Below are 6,282 nucleotides of genomic sequence, written 5' to 3'. Positions count from 1 at the left end.
TTTTTTTTTTTTTTTAAAGATAGAGTTTCGCTGTGTCGCCCAGGCTAGAGTGCAGTGGCGTGATCTTGGCTCACTGCAACTTCCACCTTCCTGGTTTAAGCAATTCCCCTGCCTTAGCCTCCTGAAAAGCTGGGCTTACAGGTGCACACCACCATGCCTGGCTAAATGTTTTGCATTTTTAGTAGAGACCTAGTTTCACCATGTTGGCCAGACTGGTCTTGAACTCCTGACCTCAGGCAATCTGCCCACCTTGGCCTCCCAAAGTGCTGGGATTACAGGTGTGAGCCACCGCTGCCAGCCAAAACTGTTGTTTTTATACTTCCTCTTCATCCTGAATTAATAATTTAAGTTTTATTGTAACACTTTTCCAGTTAATCATTTAGCATCTTTCTCCTTTTTAAGATCTAGTCTTAATTTTGAGAGGGAATGGGGAAGAACTGCAGTATCTGTTAGGATTCAGTGTAATGCCAAGTCAACAAGACCAAAACAAACAATATCTAAAACAAAATATACCTTTGTATCTTTTTCACTTAAAAGTATAGAGGTAAGCTTTTCAGGAATGTTATAGTAGCTCTGATCCACAAAGTCCTTTGAGGCCCAAGTTCCTTCTAGTACATTGTTCCTCCACCCCTAGATATGAACTCATGTTTCAAAGTTACAGTAGTGTTCTAGTCATCAAATCTGCATTCCAGGCAGCAGGATGGAGGAAGGCACAAATAATATAGATGAAAGAATTATTTCTGTGTTTTTTTAATGGAGGTTCCTGGGATATACTACATGACACTTCTGCGTATAGACTTTTATTTGCCCCCATTAGTGTGTAAGTAGGGGATAATGTATACTAAAGAACATCAAGCTGTCTTTGCCATGGCCACCCCCGTTCATTCACCTCCCAAATGAACTTTCTCAGTTTATTGCAATCAATTCCATTTTGCCTTCCAAACAAACAGTGACTTCTTGTAATATATTTTAAGACAAATGCCCAGGCCAGGTATAGTGGCTCATACCTGTAATCCCAGCATTTTGAGAGACTGAGGTGGGAGAGGCTTGAGGCCAGGAGTTCAAGACCAGCCTGAGCAAAATAGCAAGACCGCATCTCTACTAAAAATAAAAAATAAAAATAAATAAATAAAAATTAAAATGGTCAGGCATGGTGCTACATATCTGTAGTTCCCAGCTACTCAGGAAACTAAGGCAGGAGGATCACTTGAGCCCAGGGGATACAGACTATAGTGAGCCATGATCGTACCGCCACACTCCAGCCTGGGCAACAGAGTGGGACCCTGTCTCAGAAAAAAAAAGGACAAATACCCATGTGTTGTAAAAATTATAAAATATAAAGAACAAAATAAAAATCACCTATAATTCCACAACCTAAAGATAACAACTGAAATAGTATCATGTAAGAAATGTCCTTAACAGTAATATTTAACAAACAACTTCTGTCTTCAGAGCATCAAGATGTTTTTCAAAGTTTATTCTCTTATACTGTTGGCCAGGCACAGTGGCTCACAGCTGTAATCTTAGCACTCTGGGAGGCCAAGACAGGCAGATTACCTGAGGTTAGGAGTTTGAGATCAGCCTGGCCAGTATAGTGAAACCCCATCTGTACTAAAAAATACAAAAATTAGCTGGGCATGGTGGCATGCGCCTGTAATCCCAGCTCCTCGGGAGGCTGAGGTAGGAGAATCGCTTGAACCAGGGAGGCGGAGGTTGCAGTGAGCCAAGATGGTGCCACTGTACTCTAGCAAGATTATTATGTTATACTATATATTCAGTTATTTATTCCTTCAGTAAACATTGTTAAACATCTCCTTTCTTCCCAGCATATTGATAGTTGGTGTGTGGTTGGGAGAGGAAGCAATGAAAAAAAATATATATATACATATATATGTATATATATATACATATATATGTGTATATACATATATATGTGTATATATATATGTATATGTGTATATACATATATATGTGTATATATGTAATATATAATATATATACGTATATATGTATATGTATATTATTAAATAATATATATACGTATATATGATATGTATATATATACATATATATATATACGTATATGTATATGGTTATATATATACATATATAATGTTATACTATATATTAATTATATATATACATATAATGTTACGTAATATATGTATATAATACTATAATACGTATATATACATATATACGATATATACATATATACATATATACTATTATACATATACATATATACATAATCATATATACATATACATATATACATATATATATATACATATACATATATATACATATATATATATACATATACATATATACACCATAAGTAGTATATACTATATATACATATATACATATATTACATATATATATATACATATAACATATATATACATATATATATATACATATATATATATATATACATAATATATAACATATATATATACATATATATTTATACATATTATATATATATATATATGCAGTGTTCTCAGCTCACTGCAGCCTTCACCTCCCAGGTTCAAACGATTCTCCTGCCTTAGCCCGAGTAGCTGGGATTACAGGTGCCCGCCACTATGCTTGGGTAATTTTTTATATTTTTAGTAGAGATGGGGTTTCACCATGTTGGCCAGGCTGGTCTGGAACTCCTGACCTTCAGATGATCCACCCTCCTCGGTCTCCCGAAGTGCTGAGATTACAGGCCTGAGCTAGCGCTCCCTGCAAAAAAAATATTTTTTAATTAAATTTTTTGCTGTCTGCATGCTTACAGTCTGGTACAAAAGACAAAAAAGTTTTTTGGTCTTGTTAAAGTTTGGAAATAAATCAGGGACTCATAAATGCCTAATTTATGTTGATGTATGCAAACATACACTAGAAAGCAGGATATTAAAAAAAAATGACACTGGGTAGTTTTATTGTAGAATAATTTTTACCATGGACAATTGTTTGTGAAAATGACACCTTGAAAACACATCTCACTTTTTTACTTGCTGGAGAAGGAAGCTTGAATTACAAGTCTTTTGGGTAGCCTGGTTTGAGCAGTATTAGGAAATAAGCAAGCCTAACTTGGTTAAATTCTAACCTCTCCTGATTCCCAGAAGTCCAAAGTTCATTTAGGGGTAATTCAGCGTGATCAATGTCTTTTGTGATTTCTACAAGGTGAACTAAAGAAATAACTAAAGATGGACCAGTTAGGTTTTGGTAAAAACTGTGATATGTTTTGTTGTGTTTTAAATACTGATGTTGAATCAGTTCATCTTTCCTACTGAAAATCCTTAAGTGGGAAAAGTAGCTATGTTAATAAATACATAGAAAAACTAGGAGTTACACCAAAACATTAACGCTTGCCACTAGATGGTAAGATCTGAGTACCTTTTCTTACGTTCTTTAAATTATCTGTATATGGCTTTTTTTTTTTTTTTATACAAGCGTGTACTACTTTTGTATCTGGAAAAAAAGATTTGTTTTTGTTTCATTTTTTAAGAAGAAGCTTTCATCAGTGGCAAAGGCTCAGCTGAAATTAGTGATAAAGGGTAACTACTTGCCACGTGTCATGAGCCCAGGGCTGAGCAGAATCCTGCAGTGCTCTGAAACCAGTGAGTGCTGCTGGGACCCTGAGAACCCACAGAGAACAGTGGGGCTGATTGTGCCTCTGCACCTCCTCAGGTGACCGAGGGCTGAGCAGGAGAACACAGACTCTTTCATGAAGAAGTGACTAGTATAGGAAAAACAGAGCCTCTCTGTAGAGATGCTTAAAGTGCTAGCTTTATTTAAAAATCAACTGGCAAAACTGGAGTGAAGAACACACATTTTCAGAAGATCCCGGTTTCCTGTTTTCATTAAGAAAACAAGGAATGCGGAACAGCTGAGTGTGCTGGGGGTGGTGTCACTGCAGCCGGAGGGAGACTTCATTGGTGAAAACTCAGCCTATGGCATTTGTGCGTGGCTGGCTAAGTTTCCACGAATGTTGAAACTTCCTTATGGGGTGAGGATCGAGGACGTCTGAGGCTGGGTCCGGGTGAGCTGGGAGCAAGCTGGTGTGCGGTGCAGCGCGGACCGGCAGAGAGCGCAGCGGGCGCCACCTGGTAGGTGAGCTGCGAGTGGCGTGGGGCGGTCACCGCTGGCCGAATCCCCGGGGGGCCTTGGGTGAGGGTGACCGGGAAGGCTGCGCGCTGCTTGGCCACTTTACTCGACCACAGCGAACCCACAGGTCTACAGGGGTCCAGCTTAGACTCGCCGGCTCACACACACATCCCAGGTGGGCCAGATGAGCCTGCCTGTCTGACACCCAAGCTGTAGTTTCTCTTTGTTTATGGAATTTCAGACAGTACTGGAAACAGGTCTGGCTGCATATTTTGAGTGATAACCTTCTCCATGTGGAGATGAAAACTAAAAAGGAAAGAGAGAAGGACAGCTACATTCTATTAACATGAGCACTATGAACATGAGCACAAATTTCCAGGCACAGCGCTCCCGGCCAGCCCTCCCATTCTTAGGCTAGGGCATGACTGCTGCTGGGCACTTCTTTCACATAGAACTCACTTCCCACACGTGTTAGAATCGAACAGCTAGAACAATTTAATATTCTTTTAAATTGGGACATAAAGAATATGTGTCCTTTTTATTCCTCTGCTTGGCAAACTTATTTTTGTACTTTTCTTTCCAACATTTGGGAAGAAAGCGGGCAGATGGAGACAGAAGTGTTCTTTAGAGCATTCACACTGGCGGTGTAAATGTTCGGCAGTGCTGGGGGTTGGGAGGGCAGACAGCAACCAGGTTTGCTGGAAGTTCCTTCAAACTTGACAGCAGTCAAGTGGTTTTGTGTACTCCGAAGAGGGCAAGGAGACTGATGGCTTACATTTTCACTCATTGCGTTTGGGTTCTTTCCATAGCTCTAAAAATGCACGGCTTGTTAGTGTGGCTCTGGGAAAACACAACACATGACTTGATCCTACAATTTAAACAAATAAAAATGACCTTGTTTTTAAATTTGAAATGCATAGCCCAGGTCAGCGACAAGGTCTGTGCTTTGAAAGGTTCTTGTGTTTCCTCTTTTAAATGTCTGGTTTAGCCTTAAGTAGTATTTACTGAATGCCACATGATCCAGTGGTTGGAGTATGTAGGTTTTGCCCTTATCTTCATTCTTTGCATCTGTTTGAACTCATCACAATACAAAACAAGGTGTTCCTGGGATAGGGAATGTTTTGTCCAAAAGAAGTCAACACGGAGAAAACTTTTCCTGTAGTTAAGACAGGGTTTGGTTTTGTTTTTAAATGAGGAGAGAAACTGAGAAGTGGAAAATACGAAATGGAGTTGAAGTCTTTCTTCTGTGTGCTTGTACCCTTGCTGCCAGAGTTAATCACTAAATATCCCATGCCCCAGCTTTCTCAGCCAGGGAGGTGTCAAGGCAAATTGTAATCCTGTGGAAGTAGTCAGGAGCTAAGTGCCCTTGGCCTCCATTTAGAAAAGCAGCCCAGTCTGCAAAAGACAGCGGCAGGGACATCTCATCCCAGGCCTCCTGGTTCTGCTGCTGACTTTGTCTGTCTGCTGCTGACTTTTGGTTTTTTTGTGTGCCTCAGATAACACTTTGAAAAACAGGAATCTTAATGTCTGCTGTCTATATTCCAAGAGACTGTAGATGACCAATGAAATTATCTACTGGACAATGCTTTCATGTCTTTTTTTTTTTGAGACAGAGTTTTTGCTCTGTTGCCCAGGCTGGAGTGCAATGGCGCGATCTTGGCTCATTGCAACCTCCACCTCCTGGATTCAAGCGATTCTCCTGCCTCAGCCTCCTGAGCAACCGGAATTACAGGCACCTGCCACCATGCCCAGCCAATTTTTGTATTTTTAGTAGAGACGAGGTTTTACCACGTGTTGGCCAGGCTGGTCTCAAACTCTTGATCTCAGGTGATCCACCCACCTTGGCCTCCCAAAGGGCTAGGATTACAGGAGTGAGCCACCATGCCCGGCCTTTCGTGTCTTTTATAATGAATTCTTTTAAAAATAGTTAGTAAGGACTTACTGTGTGCTTGACTCGTTGAAATCATTATCTCTGAGTACTGATGGACATAAAGACGGAAAAAGATGAAAATAGTAGACATTTTAGACTACAAAAGTGGGGAAGGAGGGGAGTGAGGGTTGAAAAATTACCTATTGGGTACAGTGTTCACTATTTGGGTGATGTGTACACTAGAAGCTCAAAGCTCATCATTACACAATAGATCCATGTAACAAGCCTGCACATGTACTCCCTGAATCTAA

At 39.8% G+C, this 6,282-nt stretch overlaps 1 protein-coding gene across 9 annotated transcripts in view; it reads left to right on the top strand.

The window, feature by feature from the left end:
* KANK1 (KN motif and ankyrin repeat domains 1) overlaps window positions 1-6,282 on the top strand; it is a 239,239-nt gene that overhangs the window by 197,068 nt on the left and 35,889 nt on the right. Inside the window, exon 1 of one of the 9 annotated variants that reach the window (XM_017883724.1) lies at window positions 3,660-4,103. The exons of 6 other annotated variants lie outside the window; for them this stretch is intronic. The gene's annotated coding sequence lies outside the window, so the exon portion shown is untranslated. Of the gene's footprint in view, window positions 1-3,659; window positions 4,108-6,282 lie in introns of those variants that run through there. 2 more of the 9 variants (XM_017883691.1, XM_017883697.1) reach the window with 2 other exon arrangements.

The sequence above is a fragment of the Rhinopithecus bieti genome, unplaced genomic scaffold (assembly GCF_001698545.2).
Source record: "Rhinopithecus bieti isolate Rb0 unplaced genomic scaffold, ASM169854v2 scaffold_641, whole genome shotgun sequence".
Classification (NCBI taxonomy): Eukaryota; Metazoa; Chordata; class Mammalia; order Primates; family Cercopithecidae; genus Rhinopithecus; species Rhinopithecus bieti.
The sequence above is the reverse complement of the archived record's forward strand: the minus strand, read 5'-3'. Positions and strand labels throughout refer to the sequence as shown.